We start from the raw sequence: 18,527 nt of genomic DNA on the forward strand, positions 1-18,527 counted from the left end.
AACTTTCCTCTCTCCACATTTGGTCCAACAAAATGGTTTACAGAAAGGCTGTTGACTTGAGATTCCCTGATAAAGTTACCGTAGCTTTCCACCACATGATATGTGGGCGATATGGAGACATAAAGCTACGCCCCCGAGGATGCGATCCTCTGCAATTACCAGCGGTGGTCGGTCTCCTAGGCAACGATCTGTAAACAAAATATATGTGTTAATAACTTAAGAACAGCTGAAAATTTTAACAAACAGTAAATTGTAAAAGTGTTTGTTTGTACAAGCTCTATCCAGCTAATCCTTTAGTATAAATGTGGACATGACGTTTCCACTATAGTCTGACATTTTGAAGATATCAGGAGATTTGTTCATCTATGAAAAATATGGCGGTAGCAGGAGTAAAATTTATATTGGCATTTGACTTTATTTATAAATATAGTTTACCTAAGAGTTTTTTTTAATGCTTTGTTTGTGATAATATGATGATCCATATAAAGTACTAATCTGGCACCATTAATGCCAGATTAAAGGATCTAATGTATTATCATGTAATATTATATAATAAAATAATATTTTGCGCCTTTAAGAACATTTATTTTTCTTCTCGCCACTGATAATAAATCAAAAATCTTGATCAGGGTTATAAAAATGCGCAAACGCAACCGTAGAGTATTCCTCCCCACATTGTGCCTTGAGGAAGGAATAAATAAATAGCAGCTTATCGCTAATGTATTCCTCTCGCTCCCCGGATTCTCCCCAGAAATCGACAACACAACATAATGAGCATTTAGCTTTTCTAAAATAGCAAATTAATCTGTTTTCTCATATTCATAGGGAATTAATGGTTCCTCACCCGGCCCTATTATCAACGCAGAGAAGTCATTGGGGACAGGAGGTCACAGCCTGGAAGGTGGTGCGTACCGTGTGTGCGGGGACTGTACGGGGATGAGGCACCCCACGACCCCCTCCCTCAAATATTGCGTTTTATTAACTGTTTTCTCAGATTGAGTTTATTTTCCTTTAAGAAGAAATGTATACATATATATATATATATATATATATATATATATATATATATATATATATATATATACAACATGTGTGTATAATTTTTAATCAAAGAATATAAAATTATAATTTTAATATATTAATATTATTTTATATTATATTACATATATATTATATGCACATTCATAAATATAAATAAGTATTATATTATTTAATTAATATTTGTTTAACATAACATAAAATATATGTATTTAATAATATATTGACAATATTAATGTATAATATATTATTTATAATATTAATTAATATTTATAATATATTTATTTATATATTTATAATTATTTATAATATTAATTAATATTTATAATAATAATATTAATATATATGAACACGTAAATATTTAGTTAATGGTAATGTGTATATATATTATTCAATAAAATAATAATAAAAAATACATTATTAATATATTAAAATAATATTTTTACATTATTAGAAGCAAAAAAATAATACATCAACAATAATAAATAATAATTAGAAAAGTAAAGTAGGGTACTGATAAGTATTAAACTGAAGATAAATGCAACAGTCTCCAGGGCCCATCTTTAACCTCTTACACCACTCAAAATAAATAAATCAAATCATTATTAATCATATTAATTCACATTATTACTATTGTTAATATTATTAGATTTAAAATGATATAATAGTTCTAATTATTATCTATTATTAATATACTTATAGATTTTATTTTTCTATTCATAGGTTACATTTAATAAATGTAAACCTATGTTGGTTTCCACAGAAGAAGAAAAATAGCATAATGCATTATTCAATTCACCGCAAATTGTCAAAAACATGAATTTTCACAAAAACAACAACATTTTTTACAAGGTAACAAAGCTATTAGATACATTTAACTCTGTAATGACCAGGCCTTTTTTTTCTTTGTTGTTGCTTGTACGTATTTCAGCAGCCATAACTTGATTTTATTCATTGTCCCAGCTATATGAGGCTTTGTTTTCTACAGTAGAAATAGTGGTGCTTTTTTGGTGCTTTTAGAATGTGCATATAAATGACAAGTTAATTTAGACTCATTTTTAATACATATTAAGTCAATTTATGTTTTCTGAATTTTCACATTTTTTATGCATGTGTAGATAGATAGATAGAGAGAGAGATAGATAGATAGATATAGATAGATAATAGATAGATGATAGATAGATAGATAGATAGATAGATAGATAGATAGATAGATGATAGATAGATAGATAGATAGATAGATAGATAATATATAGATAGATCGAGATAAAAAAACAAATGTGCAGAAATGGAAGGGGTTAAAAATGTCACATGCATTTAAAAAAAGACCATAGATTAAATTACATTAGGAAAAAAATGCAACATGTGAATGAGATTTTAGAAATTTCCACAAAAAAAAGGAAAGACAAATGTATCAGAAGTGCAATGAACAAGTCCAAGAAAGGATGAGGGTTTTTTTAACCCCCCCCCCCCCCCCCACTAAATTCTAAATAAATGTAGATGAATAAAATGAAACAAATACAATTATTAATAATATATGAAATGTGTGCGCTGTAACTCTGTACACATTATACTGTATATATAACCCGGAGTGCCTTGTGCTGAGATATATATGAATAAATGTATATAATATGTATGTATCTCAGAGCAATCCAAGCAGCGCTCTCTGTCCCTGTCTCTGTCTCTCTGTATCCCTCTCTATTTCTGTCTCTCTCTCTCTGGCTCCCTCTCTTTTTCTCTCTCTCTGTATCTCCCCTTTCTCTCTGTCTCCCTCTTTCTCTATCTCTCTGTATCTCCCCCTTTGTCTCCCTTTTTCTTTTTTTTCTCTCTCTGTCTCTCTTAGTGTCTCTCTCCCCCTTTCTCTCTCTGTCTCTCTCTTTCTCTCTGCCTCACTTTCTATCTCTTTCTGTCTCTCCTCCTTTCTCTCTCTGTCTCTTTTAGTGTCTGTCTTTCACTCTCTCCCCCTTTCTCTCTTCTCTGTCTTCCTCTTTCTCCCTTTCTCGCTCTCAGTCTCTCTCTTTCTGTTTCCCTTTCTCTCTTTGTCTCTATCTGTCTCCTTCTTTGTCAAAATCACTCTATGTATCTCTCTGTCTCCCTCTCTTTATCTCTCTCTGTCTTTCTCTGTCTCCCTCTCTTTTTCTCTCTCTTTCTCTGTATCTCCCCCTTTCTTTGTCTCTGTTTCTTTCTTTGTCTCCCTCTTTTTGTGTCTCTCTCTCTGTATCTTCCCCTTTCTTTGTCACTCTTTCTCTGTCTCTCTCTCCCTTTCTCTGTCTGTTGCTCTCTCTCTGCCTCCCTTTCTCTCTCTGTCTCTTTTAGTGTCTCTCGTTCTGTCTCTCACTCTCTATCCCCCTCTCTCTCTGTCTCTCTCTTAGTCTCTCTCTTTCTGTCTCCCCCTTTCTCTCTCTTTCTGTCTCTCTCTTAGTCTCTCTCTTTCTGTCTCCCCCTTTCTCTCTTTCTGCCTCTCTCTTAGTCTCTCTCTTTCTGTCTCCCCTTTCTCTCTCTTTCTGCCTCTCTCTTAGTCTCTCTCTTTCTGTCTCCCCCTTTCTCTCTCTTTCTGTCTCTCTCTTAGTCTCTCTCTTTCTGTCTCCCCCTTTCTCTCTTTCTGCCTCTCTCTTAGTCTCTCTCTTTCTGCCTCTCTTAGTCTCTCTCTTTCTGTCTCTCTCTTAGTCTCTCTCTTTCTGTCTCCCCCTTTCTCTCTTTCTGCCTCTCTCTTAGTCTCTCTCTTTCGGACTCCCCCTTTCTCTTTCTGCCTCTCTCTTAGTCTCTCTCTTTCTGTCTCCCCTTTCTCTCTCTTTCTGCCTCTCTCTTAGTCTCTCTTTATGTCTCCCCCCTTTCTCTCTCTTTCTGTCTCTCTCTTAGTCTCTCTCTTTCTGTCTCCCCCTTTCTCTCTTTCTGCCTCTCTCTTAGTCTCTCTCTTTCTGTCTCCCCCTTTCTCTTTCTGTCTCTCTCTTAGTCTCTCTTTCTGTCTCTCCCCTTCTCTCTCTGTCTCTCTCAATGTCTCTATGTATATAATAATAATTGTATTTATTATTTTATTATAATTATTTTTCTGAAATAGTTCTAAAAAGAATAAATAATACACGTTTTATTATTCTTTAATTGATTATAACAAAACAATAGTAACACATAATATTGGAACTAATCTTGAATCTCTTCCTCAGTCTCTTTTCGACTCCTTGCTGCTTTTGCTGCTTTCTCGGCCCAGTGCACAGGACACACGATGCCTCCTCGGCAGCAGATTCCGTGTCATTAGCATGCTAACAACTCCCAGAATCTCTCTCAGAGCGGATCCCGCTGCCATTACATCGCGCCGGTGAAAATGTCACCAAGGCCCCACTGTGCCCCTCTGATGACTATTAATTATACATAGAGAGAAGGGCAAAACAGCAAAATATCCTCACCATATTTATACCCCCTCACCACGGGGTCCTCATTAGAAGGAAGCGTGTCGATAAATCTTCCTAATTGTGTCTACAGCAGTGAGGCCAAGAGAGAGGATTGCTCGTATCTTGTACAATTACTTGATTATTAAAATTGTGGGAAGCACTTGTAAGGATTTAAAGAAAGAAGTGGAAATCCTTAAGACCTGTCACTTGCACAAATACATATTTTTTAGCTAGATGTAAATGCCGCTGTTCTCCTGAATCCGGCAATGTTTTTTTTTTGTTCCTGCGCCTCACCGTTCCTGAGATATGGCCTCTTCTTCCCTGTATATAAATTTAGTCTTGTTTGCCAAGTGGGAGGGGTCCTCAACTTTTCTCTGTGGGCGTTTCCATGGGGCCACGCCCACTTTACTAACAAGACCATATTTTTACAGGAAAGAAAGGGCCATATCTCAGGAACGGAGAGGAACAGGGACAAAAGAAAAACATCGCCGGACTCAGGAGAACAGCGGCATTTACTCCAAGTTAAAAAAAGAAGACATATTAAAGGCAAATGACAGGTCTTCTTAAAGGGGTTGTCTGGACAAAAATATGAAAAAGTAGTAAACTGTGAGGTTGGGATTAGCACTGTGTCAATATAGACCCCCAGCTTAGGATTTAGACTGACTACAGAAAACAGAGATCTGGGAAGCGATGAATCGTTTAAAAACCTGCAGAGATTTTCATTAAGCTTAAAATAAATTTTAAAAATACCAGCTATTTTTCGAAACTGTACCCATATTGATCAGTTTGAATCAGAAAAAAGTGATGAACTTGAAATGTTCACCTTAAATTTAGTGTCCTAAAGAAGCAAAAGTCTAAATCCCTTGCAGAATTTTGGTAGAATTCTAATCTGCCTGCAGTACCACTATAGACCTCTAGAGGGAGCTATTAATCTATAAGCAGTATGTCATTAGCTCCTGGGCTCCCCCTAGTGGTGGCTGCAGGAGGCAGAATTCTACCATTTGCCTCTATAGCTATGCAGGGGATTTGGAGCTGTGTATCAGTAAACTAGAGCTCTGATCACTATAAATATATAATAGGAAATTAATCAGCCCGTGACATGTAGCTAAAGGGTGGATAAAAAAAATCTGAAAAATCAATGATGTGACCTTTCAATTACTGGAAGGTAAAGTTCCACAAGCAACAGTTACGTGACGCTTGCTGAGTCCATTCCTCCTGCCTCAGCCATTTAGTAGTTAATGTTGCTACCCCTTTAATTATATCAGTCCTGACCGTAGATTATAAGAGTGTGCAATATTATGGACGGACTTGAGCACCTGCTTCTCCAGATGCTACATGACAGCGGGGGGTGAATGCCTGTAAATTATAGATGGCTCCGCAGGGGTCTGAATTCAGCAGGGGTCGTTACATCATAACCAAGAGCGGTAAACCGTGACCCCGATGTTCATTTCCTGCGGACTATGGCGGATCTGTTCCTCGCACTCCCAGAGATCGCGTTGTATCTCTAAACATTCATTTTATTTAGATTCAAGGTTTTGCATATATTTTTTAGGATCCCCTCAAAATGCGTTGCCCTGTTCATCCAGAGCCTCCTGCTTCATCAATAGCATGCAGAAGGACAGTAGTGACTGACACCGTCTGGTCTGTAGCAAAAGGTGATTGTTAAGGCATGCTGGGACTTGTAGTATTAAAACGAATGGGTCAGAAATGTAGCGCAGTGGGACACTACAACCTCCATCATGCAACGTTATACTGGGGGTTGTAGATTTACAACAACTTAGCTGCTGACCCCCTGTCTAATATCCCTACTAATAGGCCATGCTGGGGCTTCTAGTTCTCCGTCCTTTGGGACAGTCCTGTCTAATCTGCGGCTTTCCAGCTTGTGCAATAACTACAACTCCCAGCATGCACGGACAGGCAACAGGTTGGAAATCACTGCTAGGAGAATCATGCAGACTGCTCGGGTGACTACCCATGCTGGGATTTGTAGTCCAACCACAGCTTGGAGTTATAAAAAACGCTACTAAAATGAAACAAGTTGCCCCAATGTGTGTCCAGATTACCAAAGCAAGGCATACTGGCACCTGTAGTTCCGCAACGGGTGGACTCTATGGCAGGAAATGCTGAAACCTGTAGTTCTAAAACGGTCTTTGCAATAATTTGTGAGACACAAATGGTCCTAGGTCAAGTCTGTCCAGGTCACGAATGCTACCTATGGGTGCATGCTGGGAGTTGTAGTGTGCAGTGGACCATAGAGGCAAGGTCAGCACTGCCTGAGCATGATGGGACTTGTAGTGTCACAGTCACCATGGACAGCGAGGTCTTTATTCATCGCTTATGCCAGGCCTGGCACCTACAGGGATCTGCCTCTCCGCATTAAAATGGATGAACCCGGCCGTCACCTGGTGATGGACAGTGCGGCCCAGAAGACAAATCTGCTCATGTCATTAGCGCTAATGAGGGCAGGATGTCACCTCCACCGGGGAGAACGGCGAGAAAACGGCTGAGACCGCCAAACACCGAAAAATGTCACGAGCTGCATCATTAGGCAAATGTGACCTTAAAGCCTCGCTGCCATTTACACCGCAATTAACTCCGCTAATTATCCGATATTTACTGTTTACAGATGGCGAAGAAACTTCTGGGGGGTTCTGTCTTTCTTTCTGCAATATCACAATATCCTCTCTCATAAGACCCCTCAGGGATGAGCCGTGTCCCCTCCTTCGTCTGGGGATGTCGCAAAGTTGTCATAGATTTCCGGGGGTCCCATTGGAGAAGATGTTGTGTATCCCCTGAAGTGAGGAGGTATAAATCTGCAAAATGTCACACGTGCCGATCTCCTAATAACCTGCACTGCAGCGATCCGAATTCCTCGTGCAAAAGTATGCACCCCCCCTTTATAATTAGAGCGTACCGATCGCCATGGGTCGTATTAGGAAGTGGTGCCGCTATCACACAAGGTCACCTTGATTTTCTGAGCCGGTGTTGTGAATGCGAAATGTCCAGGAGGAATGAAAGGTCAAAAATCTGGGGTGGTCACGTAATAGACAGGATGGGAGCCAGGGGTCCTAAAACGCGTAGTGCATACAAATCCCCCATCCTTGGAGGACGCACGGACTGCAGGAAGCCAAAACTGCCTCCGGAGTCAGGACACGGACGCGTCATGCACAAACCAATGCCAGGAGGCTGCTGGAGTGGCGTAAAGCCTGACCTCAATGTGTGCACGGAGCAAGGGGAGGAATCCTGGAGGTTCTTCCAACTTGGGCCCTTAGAAGGAGCCTATAAAAATGATAGGGCCCCATGTCAAAGGGAAGAACCTTTATGTATCGATCTCAAGTGAATAAAGTGTGTGAATAATGATTGCATCACCAAACTTATTCACTTTTATCATGTGGCGCTAATTTTTTTTATTTTCTACGTGAAAAAAACTTGTTTTACTTGTGGATAACGTTCAATTTTGTTAACGACCCTTTAAATTAGCAACTTCTGACTGCCTGCAGCCACCACTAGGGGGAGCTCACTGCACTTGGATTGATGTGGCTCCCATTGTGCTCATTAGGCCCCATTCATTATTGCATTTGTGCCTTTTTTTATCAAGTTTTTGGTTTTTTTTTTTGCTTGTTTTGTCACTTGCGCCTTATTTTTCTTCTAATTTGCTCTTATTTTATGTGTTCTCCTGGGTTCTTTTTTAATATCTTTGTCATTACGAGCTCGCTGATAGATTATTAGTTAACGCATTCTGCAGCCTGTAATAGTCAGTGCAATTCACAGGCTATAGAGGGCAAATGGTGCAATATTTATAATGAAACCCAATTGCAAAAATGATTTTTAGCCCCAAATACTTGCATGTAAGTAAACGTAAATATGTCCCCCAAAAGGTGGACAACCCATTGAAGGCTCAATGAGGAAAGTTTTATATTAACCTTAGAGCGGCTCCTCTGATTGGCTGCAGGACAACAGCACCTAGTTTATAAGTAACGAACTTGAGAAAATGATGTTGTGTTGCCATCTAGAGGCTGAATGTGGAAGCACGGGGCTTATACTAGTGCAGAACGGTGCAGGGTGTCAGTGGCCTAATGACTTTAGACCAAGTCTAAGGTCAAGAGAAGTGGAGAGAGGACATTGCTATTTTGGGGTAAAATAGAGAGAGGTGGGCAAATGTGGTAAATTAATTGATACTTTTGGGGCCAGAGATGAGGCGGGCTGTAGGCACTGGGTAATGAGTTAATTGATATTTTGAGGCCAGAAGTGAAGTGGGCATATTACTATATGAAGGCACAGAGGGGGGCGCTATTATTATTTGGGGGCACATTGGCAAGCAGTGTTATTACATGGAGGTACAAAGAAACACTATTATTATTATTTGGGGGCACAGAGAAGGGCACTATTACTATATGGAGACACGGAGGGGCCACTATTACTATATCCAGGCACAAAGGCGGCATTATTAATATGTGGTGATCCAGAGGGGGCGCTATTACTGTGGAGACATATAGGGTTCACTATTACTATGTGAAGGCACAGAGGGGGCACTATTACTATGTGAAGGCACAGAGGGGGCGCTATTACTATATGGAGACATATAGGGTTCACTATTACTATGTGAAGGCACAGAGGGGGCACTATTACTATGTGAAGGCACAGAGGGGGCATTATTACTATGTGAAGGCACAGAGGGGGCACTATTACTATATGGAGACACGGAGGGGCCACTATTACTATGTCCAGGCACAAAGGCGGCATTATTAATATGTGGTGACCCAGAGGGGGCGCTATTACTGTGGAGACATATAGGGTTCACTATTACTATGTGGAGGCACAGAGGGGGCGCTATTACTATGTGAAGGCACAGAGGGGGCGCTATTACTATGTGAAGGCACAGAGGGGGCATTATTACTGTGTGAAGGCACAGAGGGGGCACTATTACTATGTGAAGGCACAGAGGGGGCGCTATTACTATGTGAAGGCACAGAGGAGAGGGGGCGCTATTACTATGTGAAGGCACAGAGGGGGCGCTATTACTATGAGGGGGCGCTATTACTATGTGAAGGCACAGAGGGGGCGCTATTACTATGTGAAGGCACAGAGGGGGCGCTATTACTATGTGAAGGCACAGAGGGGGCACTATTACTATGTGAAGGCACAGAGGGGGCGCTATTACTATGTGAAGGCACAGAGGAGAGGGGCGCTATTACTATGTGAAGGCACAGAGGGGGCACTATTACTATGTGAAGGCACAGAGGGGGCGCTATTACTATGTGAAGCACAGAGGAGAGGGGGCGCTATTACTATGTGAAGGCACAGAGGGGGCGCTATTACTATGTGAAGGCACAGAGGCGGCACTATTACTATGTGAAGGCACAGAGGGGGCACTATTACTATGTGAAGGCACAGAGGGGGCGCTATTACTATGTGAAGGCACAGAGGGGGCGCTATTACTATGTGAAGGCACAGAGGGGGCGCTATTACTATGTGAAGGCACAGAGGGGGCACTATTACTATGTGAAGGCACAGAGGGGGCGCTATTACTATGTGAAGCACAGAGGAGAGGGGGCGCTATTACTATGTGAAGGCACAGAGGGGGCACTATTACTATGTGAAGGCACAGAGGGGGCACTATTACTATGTGAAGGCACAGAGGGGGCGCTATTACTATGTGAAGGCACAGAGGGGGCGCTATTACTATGTGAAGGCACAGAGGGGGCGCTATTACTATGTGAAGGCACAGAGGAGAGGGGCGCTATTACTATGTGAAGGCACAGAGGGGGCACTATTACTATGTGAAGGCACAGAGGGGGCGCTATTACTATGTGAAGCACAGAGGAGGCACTATTACTATGTGAAGGCACAGAGGGGGCGCTATTACTATGTGAAGGCACAGAGGGGGCACTATTACTATGTGAAGGCACAGAGGGGGCGCTATTACTATGTGAAGGCACAGAGGGGGCGCTATTACTATGTGAAGGCACAGAGGGGGCGCTATTACTATGTGAAGGCACAGAGGCGGCACTATTACTATGTGAAGGCACAGAGGGGGCACTATTACTATGTGAAGGCACAGAGGGGGCGCTATTACTATGTGAAGGCACAGAGGGGGCGCTATTACTATGTGAAGGCACAGAGGGGGCGCTATTACTATGTGAAGGCACAGAGGGGGCACTATTACTATGTGAAGGCACAGAGGGGGCGCTATTACTATGTGAAGCACAGAGGAGAGGGGGCGCTATTACTATGTGAAGGCACAGAGGGGGCACTATTACTATGTGAAGGCACAGAGGGGGCACTATTACTATGTGAAGGCACAGAGGGGGCGCTATTACTATGTGAAGGCACAGAGGGGGCGCTATTACTATGTGAAGGCACAGAGGGGGCACTATTACTATGTGAAGGCACAGAGGGGGCGCTATTACTATGTGAAGGCACAGAGGGGGCGCTATTACTATGTGAAGGCACAGAGGAGAGGGGGCACTATTACTATGTGAAGGCACAGAGGGGGCGCTATTACTATGTGAAGGCACAGAGGGGGCGCTATTACTATGTGAAGGCAAAGAGGGGGCACTATTACTATGTGAAGGCACAGAGGGGGCGCTATTACTATGTGAAGGCACAGAGGGGGCGCTATTACTATGAAGAGGAAAAGAGGGGGCGCTATTACTATGTGAAGGCACAGAGGGGGCACTATTACTATGTGAAGGCACAGAGGAGAGGGGGCACTATTACTATGTGAAGGCACAGAGGGGGCACTATTACTATGTGAAGGCACAGAGGGGGCGCTATTACTATGTGAAGGCACAGAGGGGGCGCTATTACTATGTGAGTGCACAGAGGGGGCACTATTACTATGTGAAGGCACAGAGGGGGCGCTATTACTATGTGAAGGCACAGAGGAGGCGCTATTACTATGTGAAGGCACAGAGGGGGCGCTATTACTATGAAGAGGAAAAGAGGGGGCGCTATTACTATGTGAAGGCACAGAGGGGGCGCTATTACTATGTGAAGGCACAGAGTGGGCACTATTACTATGTGAAGGCACAGAGGGGGCACTATTACTATGTGAAGGCACAGAGGGGGCACTATTACTATGTGAAGGCACAGAGGGGGCACTATTACTATGTGAAGGCACAGAGGGGGCACTATTACTATGTGAAGGCACAGAGGGGGCACTATTACTATGTGAAGGCACAGAGGGGGCGCTATTACTATGTGAAGGCACAGAGGGGGCGCTATTACTATGAAGAGGAAAAGAGGGTGTACTAATACTATATGGAGGCACAGAGGGAATTATTACAATATACAATATTTAGTAATGCAGCAGAGTTATATAATATGTTTATAATATATATATATGGACCAAAATATCAACCAGCGCTCCTAATGTGAACACGTGCACTCTGCAAAACTGTATCATATAGACAAAAAAGAACACAGCAGCACATGTGCATGAATCTAGGCCATGTGAAAACACAGACAAACATTCAATATAGAATAGATTATACTTCTCAAAAATATTTTTTCACAAAAAATTTTTTTTTCATAAAACTTACAGTATTAGATGAAAATGAAGGTTCTTAGCGCTTTATGGAAAGGAAAAACATTTTTGAAAAAATGTGTGAAAAAATATTTTTGAGAAGTATAATCTATATTGAATGTTTGTCTGTGTTTTCACATGGCCTAGATTCATGTACATGTGCTGCTGTGTTCTTTTTGTCTATATATATATATATATATATATATATATATATATATATATACTGTATATATATTTACGGGGCTATTTGGAGAGACATATCCTTTCGGGTTTGGGAACCTGCTGTCCACCGTATCATTTCAGTGGTTACAGTCACGCTGGGTGAAGGATAAGTAAGGGCACAACATTGGGAAGAAGGAAAGGTGAGCCCAAACACTAGGGAAAAGGGGAGTAGAGACCCCTAGACAGATCTAAAATCACCCTATCTGCCCTAAACATCCCTATATAGGTTCTGCACCTATCGCCGACCAGGACCCTAATCCCTGCCTTACCCTGGCAATAGGCCCTACATAGGGAGGAGATGGGGTGAGGCTAGTCAGTCCCCAATAAAACTAAAGACAGAGGGTAGACAGATGGGAGGGCACTTAGGCTTCTTTCACACTTCCGTCGGCAGGCGGGCGTCATAATGCGTTGTTGTGATGTACCAACGGATGTGTTGCAAATAGTGAAAAAAGTGTGTAACGCAACCAGTGATTTGACGGATGCGTCGATTGTGTTGCTGCCTGAATTTCAATGGAGAAATTTCCGGGGAGAGAGAGAGAAAGAGAGAATTTTCCCCAGACTAGAAAATCCTTCCAGGCATGCTCAGAATAGAAAAACGCAACACGTCGCTGGATTCCTGCTTTTCACAGGCAGCGACGCATCCTGCGTCCATAGGCTGCCATTATAGCCAACGACGTATGCCGCAGGATGCGTCGTTGCACGTTTTTCCGACGCTGACAAAAAAAAGTTTCATTGAACGTTTTTTTTTCAGACGATGGACCGCTATTTTCCAACGGATCCAGAGACTTCCTATTTTACATCGAGCAGAGAAAAGAGAAGAATTATCTGGGCTGAAAAGCAAAATGAGCAATTGTAAGTACACAGTGCTGTATAATATGACGACTGTAATATATTAAGAGAATGAACACTTTTATGGTAGGAGGAGCGCTTCTTTATTGCAGTGCCACCTGAGTGACCGTAGATCACAAGCATCCAATATTGACCGCCTGCCTTGTCCCTTGTTCACATGGATTTCTCCAGATTCTCGGAATCTTTTGTAATATTATGTCGTGTAGATGGTGGGATATTCAAAATATTTTGCAATTTTAGGTCGTGGAACATTTTTTTTAAACTGTTCCACAATTTTTAGCCTCAGTTGCTTTCAGGACTCGAACGCAGCAGCTGTTGTGCACCAGGCAGCAGCTCTTCCCTATTCAGTTCACTGGACAGTTCCTTGCTAACCCAGATACCAGTGCCTGTGTTGTTTCTGATTGGCTCCTCCACTCCTCTAACCAGGCATTGCACTTCCTTCCTTGTGAGATTATTGAGCTCCCAGCCGTTAGTCAAGCTTTCCTTTCACCTGCTGCTTCATTCCAAGATTAAACTGCCTCTGCGTGTACTGACCCCCGGCTATTCCTGACTACGCTACCTGCTGATGCTCTAACTACATTGCTTCTCCATGTACTGACCCCCGGCTATTCCTGACTACGCTACCTGCTGATGCTCTAACTACATGGCTTCTCCATGTACTGACCCCCGGCTATTCCTGACTACGCTACCTGCTGGTGCTGCCCCTAGTGGTTGCAACACCACTACTCCATCCCAGATCAGTCCATAACAGTTGCTCACAGATTGCTGAACCTCTGACCATCTTTGCTTCTGAGAGACTCTGCCTCTCTCACATGCTCTTTTTATACACATTGAAAATTGACACTTCAGGTGTTTTTCATTGGAACCAGTTTTCCAGCTTTTTGTTAACCCCCTTCTCAATGTTTTTTTTTAGATGTGTTGTTGACATCAATTTATAAATGAGTTACGGTGAATATAGATTTCTTGATCATCACATTCTTGTTTTCTTTATACTTTACACAACTTTGTGGAACTAAATTGTGACTGTGAGAAGATGGATGACTAGGATCCACAAGGGGTGGTCTTTATTTGAGATCCTTGCACTGTCACTCTTATCAAGTCATCCTTAAAAGCATGTGGGGGGAGGGAAGGTAACCAGGGACCACATGGGCTATCCCTTTTGGGACAGAACACTATACCAGCAGCCATGACAGCATAGTGTGACAGTAGTGATAAAGCCCAGCTCAGTTTCCCAGCAGAGGGTTTGGGACAGTAAAGGGGGTTCTAGACCAGGTACCCAGAGGTCAGTTTTGCATCAGTGCGCATACATTTCCTAATGCTTAAAAATGTAATTTATATTACCTGCAATCTGGAAGCTGAGCAGCAGGTGGCAGCATACAGTAAAAATATAAATTACTGTGGAATAAACTTAAAAATCCAGAGGGGTCACATAGCAAAACTTATCATGGAGCCTCCGTCCAGCACCTCAGGTGCACCATACGTTACCCATCAAAGCGCATCAGTAAGGAAATAGTATCTGGAGCATTATTACATCATATTCTACGATATACCAGGGGCTGATAAATATTATAATCTTTTATTTGTTCATGTAATCACTGCTTTATCCCAGTCCTGTGACATCACTGTGTGCATTATCCCTGTACTGTGACATCACTGTGTGCATTATCCCTGTACTGTGACATCACTGTGTGTATTATCCCTGTACTGTGACATCACTGTGTGTATTATCCCTGTACTGTCACATCACTGTGAATTATCCCTGTACTGTGACATCACTGTGTATTATCCCTGTACTGTGACATCACTGTGTGTATTATCCCTGTACTGTGACATTACTGTGTGTATTATCCCTGTACTGTGACATCGCTGTGTGTATTATCCCTGTACTGTGACATCACTGTGTGTACTATCCCTGTACTGTGACATCACTGTGTATTATCCCCGTACTGTGACATCACTGTGTGTATTATCCCTGTACTGTGACATCACTGTGTGTATTATCTCTGTACTGTGACATCGCTGTGTGTTATCCCTGTACTGTGACATCACTGTGTATTATCCCCGTACTGTGACATCACTGTGTGTATTATCCCTGTACTGTGACATCACTGTGTGTATTATCCCTGTACTGTGACGTCACTGTGTGTATTATCCCTGTACTGTGACATCACTGTGTGTATTATCCCTGTACTGTGACATTACTGTGTGTATTATCCCTGTACTGTGACATCGCTGTGTGTATTATCCCTGTACTGTGACATCGCTGTGTGTATTATCCCTGTACTGTGACATCACTGTGTGTATTATCCCTGTACTGTGACATCGCTGTGTGTATTATCCCTGCACTGTGACATCACTGTGTGTATTATCCCTGTACTGTGACATCACTGTGTGTATTATGCCTGTACTGTGACATCACTGTGTGTATTATCTCTGTACTGTGACATCGCTGTGTGTATTATCCCTGTACTGTGACATCGCTGTGTGTATTATCCCTGTACTGTGACATCGCTGTGTGTATTATCCCTGTACTGTGACATCGCTGTGTGTATTATCCCTATACTGTGACATCACTGTGTGTATTATCCCTGTACTGTGACATCACTGTGTGTATTATCTCTGTACTGTGACATCACTGTGTGTATTATCCCTGTACTGTGACATCACTGTGTGTATTATCTTTGTACTGTGACATCACTGTGTGTATTATCTCTGTACTGTGACATCGCTGTGTGTATTATCCCTGTACTGTGACATCACTGTGTGTATTATCCCTGTACTGTGACATCACTGTGTGTATTATCCCTGTACTGTGACATCACTGTGTGTATTATCTCTGTACTGTGACATCGCTGTGTGTATTATCCCTGTACTGTGACATCGCTGTGTGTATTATCCCTGTACTGTGACATCGCTGTGTGTATTATCCCTGTACTGTGACATCACTGTGTGTATTATCCCTGTACTGTGACATCACTGTGTGTATTATCCCTGTACTGTGACACCACTGTGTGTATTATCCCTGTACTGTGACATCACTGTGTATTATCCCTGTACTGTGACATCACTGTGTGTATTATCTCTGTACTGTGACATCACTGTGTATTATCCCTGTACTGTGACATCACTGTGTATTATCCCTGTACTGTGACATCACTGTGTGTATTATCCCTGTACTCTGACATCACTGTGTGTATTATCTCTGTACTGTGACATCGCTATGTGAATTATCCCTGTACTGTGACATCACTGTGTATTATCCCTGTACTGTGACATCACTGTGTATTATCCCTGTACTGTGACATCACTGTGTGTATTATCCCTGTACTGTGACATCACTGTGCACATTATCCCTGTACTGTGACATCTCTGTGCGTATTATCCCTGTACTGTGGCATCACTGTGTGTATTATCTCTGTACTGTGACATCGCTGTGTGTATTATCCCTGTACTGTGACATCACTGTGTGTGTTATCCCTGTACTGTGACATCACTGTGTGTATTATCCCTGTACTGTGACATCACTGTGTGTATTATCCCTGTACTGTGACATCACTGTGTGTATTATCCCTGTACTGTGACATCACTGTGTGTATTATCCCTGTACTGTGACATCACTGTGTGTATTATCCCTGTACTGTGACATCACTGTGTGTATTATCCCTGTACTGTGACATCACTGTGTGTATTATCCCTGTACTGTGACATCACTGTGTGTATTATCCCTGTACTGTGACATCACTGTGTGTATTATCCCTGTACTGTGACATCACTGTGTGTATTATCCCTGTACTGTGACATCACTGTGTATTATCTCTGTACTGTGACATCGCTGTGTGTATTATCCCTGTACTGTGACATCACTGTGTGTGTTATCCCTGTACTGTGACATCACTGTGTGTATTATCCCTGTACTGTGACATCACTGTGTGCATTATCCCTGTACTGTGACATCACTGTGTGTATTATCCCTGTACTGTGACATCGCTGTGTGTATTATCCCTGTACTGTGACATCGCTGTGTGTATTATCCCTTTACTGTGACATCACTGTGTGCATTATCTCTGTACTGTGACATCACTGTGTGTATTATCTCTGTACTGTGACATCACTGTGTGTATTATCCCTGTACTGTGACATCGCTGTGTGTATTATCCCTGTACTGTGACATCACTGTGTGTATTATCCTGTACTGTGACATCACTGTGTGTATTATCCCTGTACTGTGACATCACTGTGTGTATTATCCCTGTACTGTGACATCACTGTGTGTATTATCCCTGTACTGTGACATCACTGTGTGTATTATCCTGTACTGTGACATCACTGTGTGTATTATCCCTGTACTGTGACATCACTGTGTGTATTATCCCTGTACTGTGACATCACTGTGTGTATTATCCCTGTACTGTGACATCACTGTGTGTATTATCCCTGTACTGTGACATCACTGTGTGTATTATCTCTGTACTGTGACATCACTGTGTGTATTATCCCTGTACTGTGACATCGCTGTGTGTATTATCCCTGTACTGTGACATCACTGTGTGTATTATCCTGTACTGTGACATCACTGTGTGTATTATCCCTTTACTGTGACATCACTGTGTGTATTATCCCTGTACTGTGACATCACTGTGTGTATTATCCTGTACTGTGACATCACTGTGTGTATTATCCTGTACTGTGACATCACTGTGTGTATTATCCCTGTACTGTGACATCACTGTGTGTATTATCCCTGTACTGTGACATCACTGTGTGTATTATCCCTGTACTGTGACATCACTGTGTGTATTATCCTGTACTGTGACATCACTGTGTGTATTATCCCTGTACTGTGACATCACTGTGTGTATTATCCCTGTACTGTGACATCACTGTGTGTATTATCCCTGTACTGTGACATCACTGTGTGTATTATCCCTGTACTGTGACATCTCTGTGTGTATTCTGCCATCATGTGGTGAAAAGTGGTACTGCGTGATCCATAAACAAAATGTATCCGCAAGAAATAGAGAGATGACCCTAAAAAGGCGATTGTGCCAAAGTATTGCAGTGACACGACCCGTAGGCAGATAAGGAACAGCCTTATAATCCATCCAGGCTCTTTGATGGTAATTTGTTGCATTTACCTTAGAAGAAATTCTCTATTCTCAACCCATTTATCATCTCTGTGCCATTGTATTGCGGCAGCTGGTGACATTGATGAAACCGTGCAGCAAGAGCTGACAGCCGGTAACCACGGATACCGCACAAAAAAATGTACAAAAGATTAAAGAATTCCAGCATCTCAAGAAAGCTCATCATTTCTTCTTAGGAGTATTACTCCACTCAAAGGCTTCAGTTCTAACAGTTTTTGCCATAATTCCTGCAGAAAACTCAACGCTGCACAAAAATGTTGCAGCTTTTGACGTTTTTACGTTGACTCTTTGACAACTTTGAGTTTGTGATTGACAGTAACTATGTCAGCAAAGTCACTAATCCAACTTTATTCAAGTGTG

The 18,527-nt window shown here is 42.0% G+C and overlaps 1 long non-coding RNA gene across 1 annotated transcript in view; it reads left to right on the forward strand.

Moving 5' to 3' along the window:
* Positions 1-1,896, forward strand: part of LOC143785439 (uncharacterized) — a 105,235-nt gene extending 103,339 nt beyond the window's left edge. The window contains exons 4-5 of the long non-coding RNA XR_013217985.1: positions 826-904; positions 1,762-1,896. This is a non-coding gene — a long non-coding RNA (uncharacterized LOC143785439). The remainder of the gene's footprint in view (positions 1-825; positions 905-1,761) is intronic.
* The last annotated feature ends 16,631 nt before the right edge of the window (positions 1,897-18,527 follow it).

The sequence above is a fragment of the Ranitomeya variabilis genome, chromosome 7, assembly GCF_051348905.1.
Source record: "Ranitomeya variabilis isolate aRanVar5 chromosome 7, aRanVar5.hap1, whole genome shotgun sequence".
Lineage (NCBI taxonomy): Eukaryota > Metazoa > Chordata > Amphibia > Anura > Dendrobatidae > Ranitomeya > Ranitomeya variabilis.